The sequence below is a fragment of the Strigops habroptila genome, chromosome 4 (genome assembly GCF_004027225.2).
Source record: "Strigops habroptila isolate Jane chromosome 4, bStrHab1.2.pri, whole genome shotgun sequence".
NCBI classification, from domain to species: Eukaryota; Metazoa; Chordata; class Aves; order Psittaciformes; family Psittacidae; genus Strigops; species Strigops habroptila.
Genome location: NC_046358.1, coordinates 12,879,265 through 12,891,827, shown reverse-complemented (window position 1 = coordinate 12,891,827; position 12,563 = coordinate 12,879,265).

The following is a 12,563-nucleotide window of genomic DNA, read 5'->3' as shown; positions in this document are numbered from 1 at the left end:
AGCAGAGGAGACTTTTAAAGGGAGTTACGTGAAACACAACTAATAGACAGGTGGAACAATCTGCTGCTGACAATAAGTGTCATGCTAATCCTAGAAGATGGAGATTGGTTTAAATTCCATGAAAGGGGATTCCCCCTCACCCTTTAATTATAAGAACTCTAGCTATTTTTATTATCCAGCAAAGCACGCATTTGGTAATGCTGATTCTGGCTTTACTCACATCATTTTGCAGTTCCACAGGCTTAATATAAACTACATAAAAGAGTACTTTTTTGCTCTCAGCATTTCTTGCCTTTCAGTTTCATTGAATATTCTCCCCTCCTGTGCTCAGACACCAGCGATGGATACTTGTTCTTTCAGACTGTGCACCTTAGACTAGCCTTTAAAGACAAACTCACACCTTATGTCCTCTCCAAGAACAAAGATTTTTCAGATGCTCTTCAGACAAGAGGTTTGCTTACTTCAGCCTTTATCATTTGTCTTGCTCTTCTCAACCCTGTCTAGCTTAGCAATATTTTTTTAACAAGTACCACATAGGATTCCCATTGAAGCTACATCATTGATTTCAAACGTTTTGTGAGATTGGCCCTGAAGGTCTCTCTCACAGCCCTTTCTTACCCCATTATCTTGCTTCTTTTTTGTGGTTTTTTTTTTTTAACCACACTGAGCAGACTTTCATTGCAGCATCTGCACTAACAACTTGGTCATGTTACTGAAACAGTAAAACCCTCAAATCCTACAGACTGTTAAAGTTTTACTTCAACTGACTCTTCTGCCTCACATGCTACCAGGTGTCCCAGAGGGCTTACATCTCTTTGATGTCCCACCAGTCTTGTCAGTGTGGCCAACCTGAAATGGAAAAAAACCCACTTTGCTCACTTGAACATTTTGCTAGTGCAGACATTGCCTTTCCAATTATTATTATTATTTATTAATATTTTTCTTAGTGTTTTTGGAGAGGATTACTAAGAAATGGATTGAAACACAAATCCCTTGATATAGAATATTACAGCTTCTCTCTAATTCTTTTGCCATGATGAGAATGAGCTTTCTATTCCTACCCTTTTCTTTAGGTCTTTTCCTATGATATTTCTCTCAGGAGAAGAGGGAAGCAGACTTGCATAGTTATGGGGCCAGTGTCCCATTTCCCTCTCACTCTGTTCATAACCCTTTCCCTCTCTGTAAGCTCCCAATTGCAGTTCACGGGTTTCCTCTGTGCTTCTTGGCTTCTGCAGCTTATATTTCCTTTGTATCTACATCTGTGAAAAAGGCAGCCCTCATCTCACGACTGCAGTAGGAACTACCAGAGAGCCACAGTTATTTCCATGAATTTTTCCATTCCTGTATAGAAAGAGAAAAATCACCATCTAAAGTTGTCTTGGATAAAGTTCACGAGAAGTCTATCAAGAATTGCTGCATCTACAGAAGCCACATATGGCATAATAAGTCTTGGAACTCAAAAGAGCTGGAGACAGGAAGAGCTTTGGTGTAAAAATATTAATTTAGATATTCAGACTTTCTTTGTCCTTCCCTGGGCATTCATTCAGGTTTTGGTTTTGTGTCCTTCCCTGCGCACTCATATATGGTCACTGTTGCAGATGGGAATACTGAGACAGATTATTCTTTGACTTGAGCCACTGGACGCATTTTTTTATATTAGATTGTGTTCTGCTTCCTTAAGTGATAAATTCTGAACAGATGTGGTCAGAGCATGTTTTCAACATTTCTTAGCAAGCCAATGTAACACTGAGAATTTTTGAAGGACAACTCCATGACTTCCTTTTCCCCACAATACTGTCTGGAGACTATTTTTTTCTGCCTATTAGAATCAATAAATCTTTTTTTAATTATTATTAACAAAGAAACATAGGTCAAATCAGCCAGTTCTAAAGGAGAAATCTTTTACTTTTTTTTTTAATTAACCATATTCTACTCAGTTAAAGCTATCTTTTCCTAATGCAGATTGTAAATTATTCATTTCTTAATAGTAGATTCAGCTCTCTTCAAACCCAATACAGTGCTATGCAGATGAGTTCCCTTTTTTTGCAGACATCATGGAAAGGAATTCCAACACTATATGGTAAAAACTTCAGAATGCTTGAAATATGAGAATATGATAATTGTAGTTTAATATGTTAATGGAAACTGGGAAGAATTAAAGTATTTTGCAATATATTACTAAAATTTCTGTGGCAGAGTAGTATGGGAATTTGGACATCATTATTAATTGGAAGTATTGCCTAGAATTTATTGGACATCATAACCATTAAATGGAAACATTGCTTGAGAATAATAAACTCCCAAAACTGGGTTTACTTTCTCAAATTATTTCTTAAAAACCATTTCAATCACCAAAAGATGCATCTGAAAATATCATTAATCACAAGCACAGATTTTATTTAGTGTTTGAGTCTTTCAAAGTGAAAGAGAGAGAAATTAGACTCAAAGCTTCACTACTAACTGCTGAAATTCACTGTACGTACTCACACATTATTAGGTACACATTTAGACAAGAGGGAGACGTCTTTCACAATGATTTAATCTATCCCTAACACATTCTGTCCAGGGTTCCACAACAAATCCATCACCATGAATCCAAGTGCCTACTCCCTCCACGTCATAATATCCACAGCTTCTCAATTTATTAAGCGCTGGTGCTTTAATTTAAGGGGTGTTTTTAAAACCAGTATTGTTAAGCCAGTGCAGGACTCCATAGGGATAATCTCATATCAGCTTAACATAAACATTTTATTTAGCTTCTGTTGATTAGGAAGAGGTTTAAGTAGAATGCAATTGACCAGTCTTAAAATGGAATAAATTTGCTTACAAAAACGTAAGTGGTGGTTTTCCCAAACCAATGTAATTTTCCCTGTGCCTAAGCAAATCCCAGTTTGTGAGCTACTCTTCTTAGCCCAGAGTTCTCCCTGGATATCCATTCACTTCTTCAGCACATGCTGAGCACCAGCAGCTTGGAGCCACAGGCAGCTTTCCCCCCGGCAACTCCCTCCAGTCTTGCACAACTCCGAATCCAGCAACACTTGCGGCAGCCAGTTATTCCACATTGACCATTGCCCCCACATTCACAGAGTTTACACCCTGAAAGAGGCATGGACTGCATCTTTCTGCCCTCCTCTTCATCTGCACCCTCCTACACACCCGCTTAGCCCAGACATTTTGAGTCCAGCCTGTGCTCCATCCTCGATGTTCACTTAAGTGGGTTTTGTTCTGCTCCTCTTGATATCTTCTGCTGAGCAGGCTGTGTCCAGACCATCATGACAGAAGAACTTTAGAGAGAAAACATCATTCTGCAAATATTTAGCTTAATTCTGCCTGTAGTTTCAGGTAATAATCTTGGGAAGCCACAGACAGGGAGAAAAGTATGTTTTCGCTTTCCTCCATGATTACTTGGAGATCCACTGTTAAGTAAATCATTCTTGACTCTAGATCAGAAGATGGGAAAATAAGTATTATTAGCACTGTATTATATCTACATCAGTATAGTACCAAATAAATTCCTTGATATTGTGAAAGAACTGAAACAAATGAACTGAAACAAGCAGATCTGTAATACCCAAATTGCACATGTAAATATAAGGTTGCCATAATTCAATGAAAAGAAGTCCTTCGGATTTTGCCCTTTGAGTACTTCTAGGAAGCAATGGATAATACTAGCTACATGAATGCACCAACTGTTTGAAAAGTCTGCCTTGCCTGGTTTTTTTTTTTGCTGAGGCATCATTGCCTGTCATCACCAGATGATGGCACATTGCAGGGCTCAGAGCGATATTGATCAAGTCAGTGCTGATACAGCAGAAACATCTAGGATGCAAGCACAAAACCTGTGCTTGGGACTGGAGCCAGCAGCATAGGCTCCTCACCATGACAGAGGGGAAGGGAAGGAAGCCAGGGGAATGCAGAGGAATTGGGTGCTGATCTTTTTTCCACAGCAAGGGCACAGCAGCTGTACTTTCCCCAGGATTCCTAAATTTCACACAGGGTTCTGCTTCTTCCTATTTACACATCAATACTTACAGCATCTCTTACAGTTCTGTTCCTCATGGCATGGGACGACAGTTCAGCCTCCTCCATTTGGAACATGACAAGTTGATCATTTGTTTTTTTTGGTTTTTTTTTTTAACTCAAGATCAAAAGACAGGGAAAACCATGTGCCCATGACCCTGAGCTGGTTCTAATACCAGAAAATATTTTGGACTGATATAAAAAAATGTAGAAATATTCCATTCTGGGATCAAATTTAAGATTATTGGTGGCTTTAGGGTTTTACCCCTCCCTGCCAAGTCAAAGATTTATGAAGATTGAAGATGCATAATTATTTATTTTAACCTTTAAAAATCTTTTTTTGCTTTTGTATTTCCAGTTGACGAATATTTTTAGAGTTTGGCTTTTAATTCCTATTTAAGGTTGCTTTATTTTTTCAGGATATCTTAGGGAATCTCAGCTCCTCCAGGACCGAATAATATGTGTCTGCCAGTACTGGCTCCGGAGCCAAATCCAGGTATAATTTCACTAGCTGTGACCATAAGAGAATCTTGCTGCAGATAGGAGGCCATGCATATGTGCACACAAAGCAAACAAGTATGCCCAGAGAGGACCTGACTCTGCCACAATCTCAGCACCCCTGAGATGGAGCTGGCAGGTGATGGAGACACACAACCACATTTCTTTTCCATGGTGCATTTTGCAGCTTTTCAACATCTAGCTAGATGGTGAGTGGCAGCTTTTAGGAGCAATTTTAGACCAAGCTCGTTTTCTGTCCTCTTATAACACCCCACATGACTCTTTTGATCTCCCTGGCTCCCCCTCTCCATCCTGCTGCTGCACCTTATCCACAGGTTCTGATCATTCTAGGTGTTCTGCATAGCCCCTCAGGCGGTGGGAACAGTACCCCAGAAAGGTCATTAGCTCATATTTTAAACCATACCCATAACATTTCTAGACACCTTCTAACCCTCGGCAAAGACGTGCTGCTCCCTCCCCGAAGCAGATTTCCTTTGTAAAAATAATATGTCCTGTGACTCCAAAATAACAATTTTCCTTTCATCACAAGAGAAAAGAAAAAACAAGATGATTAAGCCAATTCTTTTCAAAGAATTTTTTCCTTTGTTTTCGTGGTAATGCTACCATGAAAATCTCCTAGTGCCACTCAACAAGATACAAGAAAAGCAATTGAATTTGCTTACTTTCACACTTAGAGTAAGACTCTATTGTGGAGTCAGCATGTTCTTGAAACAAAGATTGCTTGACCTGAATGTATTTAAAGACAGGTGCAAAAAAAAGAATATTTGAATTTTTCTAAATACATAGTGTCCTACATGGCAAGGAAGCCCTTCGCATTAAATACTATTACAAAAGAAAAAAAATTATAAAAAGGGGGAAAGTAAAGAAACATGGGAAATGTTTTCCAGATGTTATAACCTGATGAGCCAGCAGGCACTCGGGGGCTCCCAGCTAACCAGCATCCCAGTGTGTCACTGCTGTGGTCACGTCACAAAACCAATAACTCAGCCAATGGGGAGGGTTCTGGTCATTCTTTCCTGGCCACTCTGCCCAAGCTAACAGGAGAGACTCCCTCAATCTGCAACCAGATGTTACAAAATACAGTTTCTACTGAGGGCAAAAGCTCTCCCCATAACCACCAGTGGAGCTGTCTTGCTGCACTCTAAGCCAAATCCACCCTACAATGAAAGCATACAGTGAAGTTGCTCACGTGTGCTGTCCCATAGGGGAATTTCGGCCATCTTCAGCAGTTCCCCCCTGCCAGACCTCATCAGAAAAAGTACTTTATGTTTTGGCTATGCAATGTTTCAGTTCAAAGGCACATTTGTTTCAAAACCCCTGACTTTGACTGCCTGTAAATTGTTCTGCTGACATTTCCCTCATTCTGCTTCTAACAGTGTGCATCTTTCAAATGGAGAATGGCCAAAATAGCAGGGGGTAGATATTGAAAAGCAAACCTTCAATCTTGTCTAAGCCACAAAACACAAGCTGCTGACAGAGGCAATTCTTCAAAGGGGATGAGGATTAAAACCCAAGTCTCCAGATAAAAACACATATGCAAATACAAGGTGTAAAAAGCCCTGAGCAAATATGTAGCACTTCCAACACATCTGCAATTGCAGACATTTGAATCACTTGTAGCCTGGCCTTTGCCTAAGCCTCCACTGACAGCAGGGAGCCTCCACCTCTGACCCATGCATACACAGAGCTCTCTCCTTTGACAGATCTGTGGGTATATTCAATGTCTAAAGTCAAATACCCCTGCTCCCAGCACCCTAAAGGTTAAACCCTAGGCCAAATGTGTTACCTTCTAAATACATTTCACTCAAGTTAGCAACCTTTCACAACGAATAACGCAACAAAGGGTTCAACTGTCAGCCATGTCATGGGCTGTTAGAAAACGTGTCAATACAGGCGAATGAACCAGCAGGTGAGTCTGTTGTAATGCAGCACTGGAGATGGGAAATGTCCTCAGACTGCAAGGACACATCGGAAATGGTTAGTGACCACAATATTCCAGCAAGGAAGTCTCTTATTGTTAGCTACAGCTTTCCAAATTACAAAACATGGACACAGGTCAGCTGCACATGAACTTCCCTAATTTAGTTGACTACAATAAACCTCTGGGCAGCTGAGGATGGCAGCTATTGTCTATCACTCAAGTGCACCTCATCTGCCATCGCGAGCACAGGTTGCACATGCATTTATGGCTCCAGTACTCACTAGGTACTGGCTACCAAGGTCTTGGATACAGCCTGGCCTACATTGTACTTAGCTGGACAACCAAACATTCCTTTTTTGAGGAAAAACATGTTTTCAATTTTTTTGATCAGAATCTCAAACAAACATTTCCAGAAAAGAGAAGAAAAGTTAACTAGCTGGTGGAGGAGAGCATGTCCTCCACTGTTAGACATGACATTAGGAAGCATTTGTTTACCAAGAGGGTGGTCAAACATTGGAACAGGCTTCCTAGAGAGATGGTTGATGCACCAAGCCTGTGAGTGTTGAAGAGGCATTTAGACACTGCCCTTAACAACATGCTTTAACTTTTGGTCAGACCTGAAGTGGTCAGACAGTTGGACAAGATGAACATTGTAAGTCCCTTTCAACTGAAAGATTCTATTTTATTCTATTCTATCTTTTCCATCTCCCCCATACCCCACTGGAAGAAAAAACCTCAACAAAGTAGACAGTAAGAGATACACCAATAATAGCAGAAACCCATAAAGTGTCTCTGGATTACCTTTCCGATAGATAGGAAATATGTAAGAACAGATGGTTTGGAAAACAACATGGGTTCACCTAAGAGACTAGTAGTATCTCATGATATTTAAACAGAAGCATATTGCCTGTTCCACTTTTTTTAATATTGCAGGAGCATCAGCCATGCCACAAAGGACTGTAGATAATTAAATACAGAATGCTTCCAGAATTACAGAGAATCCTAATGCTCAGGCCAGCACTCTGCCTATCTGAAGATGAAACAAAAAGAGGCAATGAGGATCACATAGCTGCCTATAGACCCTGGTACAAACTCCAGCCTTTTTGCTAATGCAGTCACATGAGAACAAGAAGCTAAAGAGGAAAAATTTTAAGCATAAAGTCTGGCAAGGAAGGACAGAGACAAATGTTTTTGTTTGGAGTATCAGACTCTTGTTTCACTGCACAAGACCACAAAGTACATGTCTGTAAGAAGCTAGGTATAGTTGTGGAAGGATATTTAAGCTGTCTCTGTTAAGTTCCCATATCCAAATATGGGAAGCAATGCTGCCAAGTTACCCTCACATTTGTCCAGAACTAATATTCACCATTTCTCAGAAAAGGTATGTGGCACAAACCAAATGCCACCTCAACATAGGAGAAATTCCCCAAACACCAGTTAATTCAGAATGAGCTTATGTCTGGCTACTCAGTTCTGCATTGTACAATCTGTATGTGATGACTCTGAAGGGGTTCCAGCAGATACCAACACTGTACCAAAGATCAACTCCAACTTTGCCTCTGCTCTGCAAACCTTCCCAGGAAGCTGTAGCAGGTTCACATCCTCAAATCCAAACACCCATTTCCAGGAGTAACACAGGAAACAGATCGATCCTTCTGGTCATTTCTCTGTAGGTAACCCGCACCTATCTCATAGCTCAGACCTCCAGAGCAGAGAAGAGGAATGGGAATTTTCTCTGCTCTAGCTCTTTCGGGGTGTAGATGAACTCCTTAGGTTCATTTAGAAGAGAAACACCTTGAACATGCACATTACAGACCTTACCCATGTGGCCATGACCTCAGCTCTGCTCCAACTGCTCCACATAACTCCACAATGTGCTTAAATGCTCTTTGAGGATTTCCCCTTTGCATGGATTTGGAAGTGAAGGTAGACTGTGGAGTTTCCAGGGTGAGTTTTATCACTTGCCAGTTGGGAAGACTGCTGGGACCTCCCAAATGGGCTTTTTTCCATCCCTACTAATTGGATACTGTAAAAGAAACAGCTTCCCTCTCCCTCTAGCAGCCATCTTGCTTGTGGATTTAGTAAGGTATAGCAGCATTTCTCCACCCATTAATCACCGGTTACTCTGTCATTTGGCCCTGTATCTGCATTTATGGTTTAGTCAACCTGTTCATATACCTGCAATGAAAGCTGGTTGTCATGAACTCCCTACGTGTCCACCCTTAGGTTTATTAATTGTACTGTATTCCTTTAGCACAAAAGGAGGGCAATGTTTCTTTGGGTTGACTTCCCTAGTCATGAAAGATCATCAGCTGAGGCCATAGCTGGCTGCAACCAAGGCAAGGCAAGGCAAGCTTGCTGTGCCTGAATAGCTTGTGAGTGGTCATTTCCAAGGAGATCACCTTGTAGCAGAGATGCTCGTGTGAGAGTAGGCTTTGAGGACACACCAGACATGAGCAGATGCTATAAACAGGTGAGCCTGCTCTGAATGTAACACAACCACCATAAAGAGGAGATGGGGGGTGGTCTCTCAGGAATGGGACCTAAAACCTCCCAAGGCAATATTCAAGGATAGTGTAATGTGTCACACTCTCCCTGAAACAGTTACCTACAAATGCGAAGGATGGGACTGGTTACAACTCTGGAACAACTCAGGCAAGACAACCTGCAGAATGGTCAGTGTATATTACCTGAAAGAAGAATTTTGCCTTTTATATTTGCCTTTGCCCTGTAATCTTGGGATAGACAAAGAAAATGCTCTCAGCAGCAAAGCATTTCAGAAAACATTAAAAGTAGCTATGGTTTAGGTAGAAGAAAGGATATCTTTCTGTTTCTTAAAGACAGTGAATACTTGATCATGAGCTACAAAGCTGAACCATAAAAAGAGTGTTACGTCAAAAAACGACAGTTGCATTACCCATGGCAGCTTAAGTTATAGCCCTGAGAAAAATAAGACTCACACTTTCATATCTGCGTGAAAGTCTCACCACTAGCAAAGATGCAAGAAGTGAAATGCAGACATCAAGGGGAAGGAACTACAGATAGTAACTTACAACTTAGCATGTGTTAAGCCACCAGGATTCAGCAAACATGGAAGGGGTGTAAGGTCAGCAGTGCACTCGGCCACCGGCACAAGGCAGATCACACAAAACCACAGACAAGCCAAAAGCACAGGTATGAAAACAAGTGGTTTTATCCTTCTTACACAGTGGCAGTATCCAGCAGATGTCTGCAGAAGTACAGGAGCAGCAAACGTTACCTGTGCCAGAAAAACAGCAGTCAGAATCAACACTGACACCTTCTGACACAGGCAGTGTCCCAGGCAGCAGAGAGCTGATGTGCAACAGCACCAAGTACTGGCGCAGCACTGAGACTCTTATAACAATTTCAAGTAGGCACAGCATGCAGAGGTCAGCCAAGACAGTGCAAAAGGTACGCTATTCAACAGGTTGTATATAAGAAACCTCTGACCCAAGCAGATGGAGATTAATCAGTACATTGCTGGCACTTCTATAACAACCTACTCATGTCTCAGGCTGGAAGAAGAGGGCATATTTGTTTGAGGGCTTTGATATGAGATTAGAGTGTTGTGTCTCAATTATCATCCATCAGCCTCGCAGCTGGAGATGTCCAGGTACATGAACTCAGTCCACAGCTATGCAAACTAAAGGCACTTAATTCTGTTCTTCATATTGCAGACCAGAGAATGATGAACTCGTGATGATCACCACAGTTTGGGGGCACAAATGGGTGCTATATGTGTAATAGTTTGTTAAGCTGCGAAAACTTAATCCTGTTTCAGACCAGTTAGTGAAAAGGGCTATAAGGTACATAACAGTACTCTCTGCTGAAAATAAGCAGCTAGGATGATACCCATGTGAAGTCTTTGCAGAAATTTCTGCAGAGGAAGAGAAAAATTATGTAAATGGACTGTCTTCTTCCAGGGCTCCAAAGTGGTAGAACATTAACTTAATGAACACTGTGGGCATGGCAAAACAGGAGTGATCAGGAATTCCCAGGCCCATGGCATCAGTTAAAGAGCAACATACAAATGCAGGATTATTTTGCCTAGTTCTGAGCATCATTTATACTGTTTGTGGGTGAAATATGTTTAACAAATATCTGGAAAAACTGAGCACCATACACTGTAGTTATTGTATTCCCTCAACCATGAAAGCAGCTTTGAGGTAGATAGGCTTAAATTCCCTGCACCATGTTGTACAAGGTTCTCCACCGGTCCTTGCGGTCTGAGCAGCTGAATCAGGATTTCTTCCTCTGATCTGAAGATAAAAAACATTAACTTAAGGAGTCCACAAAAAAGCCAAGGAAAAAGCTGTGAGCCTATTCCAACCCCAGCATGATTACAAACCAGGAATCTACAAATAATTTCTTGTGCCAGGTCCTTATTCAGGTTTGAGATGTAGTAATTGCACATGTTCTCACACTGATCCCAATCTCCCTCCAAACTGAATTCCTCTGATGAGCTATACTGATCAAGAACTATCGTTAGTATCCAACAGCCTCTGCAAACAGCATCCTGGATGCCCAGGGATACCACCATAGCATACATAGTAAAGTTCTTCAAAAGTCACCCCAATTGCATCACTCTGCCCATGAATTAGAGAATATCAAAGAATTCACAAGCTTGATATTTAGGTGTCTTTTTGCAAAAATACTTCAGCCATTCAGTAGTGACTTTAGCAACTTAACTCAGTGTCAAGACTTACCCTGAGTTTTTAAGCAAACGAATTCTGTTGCCAGGATAATTCGGGTTGTAATACAGGAACAAAATAAAAACAAAACAAGAAAGCTAGTAAGCCTGTGTTTGTCTTTCCCCTTGGTTTGCAGATGAAAAGAAACAACCCAGCCTTTGAAAACTGAGCACAGGTTTGGCCTTTTGAAGTCCATTCCCTTGGCAACCCAAGTCACAGCCAGCAGACAGTTGTAATGGCCAAATTCCTGTACCTTTGAATCTGCAGAAGTCTGCTCCGCCACTCTGTGTCAAAGGTAAGCATGACAGGCAGCTCCTGCAAAGGGCACACTTCTGCCTTATGACACGCTCACATGCAGAGCCATACAGAAACACACACACATGTGGGCTCCTCACTCCCAGAAACCTAATTCAGTGAGTGGGATTTATTGCAAGATAATTTATGCCCAGAATCACAGCTCCTTTTGCAGAGCTGCTGTGGGAGGTGCATTTGCACAAATTTCCAGGACCGTGCTGGTGCTTTCCAGCTTCTCAGAGCACAGGAAGGAGATCTCTTTGCTCTTCAGAGAAGCTCTAAAGCAAAAAATCTGTCTGCTGATGAGCTGGAAATGCACCCCCAAAACCTCTGGAATGATAGAAAAGAATAAAGCCTAAAACAGGAGGAACAACCACAACATGGAAAGCTGCAATTTATGTGCTCTCTTTTAATGCAACAGATTTTACTGAGGATTTTTCATGTCTGAGAATTATCTAGATAACACAGGTATGATTACTAATTACTGTGTCTTCTTTCTGTGTTGAGGGTAATGAGTTTCTCATTTCATACAAAAGTTACTGATTTTTCTTCAGTTATAACAGTTTCTTTAAAACAATCAAGGCAATTAGCGACACCTTGGTTTGCTGTTTGAGCAAAGATTTGCTCAATCACCTAGGTGATTTAATTTTAAAAGTTTATGGTCCTTTAAAGTCTTATAAACTAGTGAAGTCACTTCAATCCAAAAGTTGTGCTTTCTATGAAAATAATCAGCATTACGAAAAAATGCATGTGAACAGACACAACCTAAAACAAGCAAAAATCCTTAAAATAGACATTGACTGAAATCACTCACATTGGCTGAAGCCACGCTCTGTCGATGTTTCTGGTTCATCAACCAAATGTAATGGTCACATTACCACTTACTCTGCTGCTTCTTCCCTGTCAAGTGCCACCAAGGCCCCATACACCAAGATGATATCACCTGCAGAACCACATAAGTCAGTGTTGGCTGCCAGCATACAACTACACATGGCATCAAGGGCCCTTGTCCTCCCTCCTGTCGTTTATCATTAATCGACCAGGCCAGCAGCTGCTGGAGGTTATGGAGACAAGGTAAGCTGTTTGTGCACCAGGCA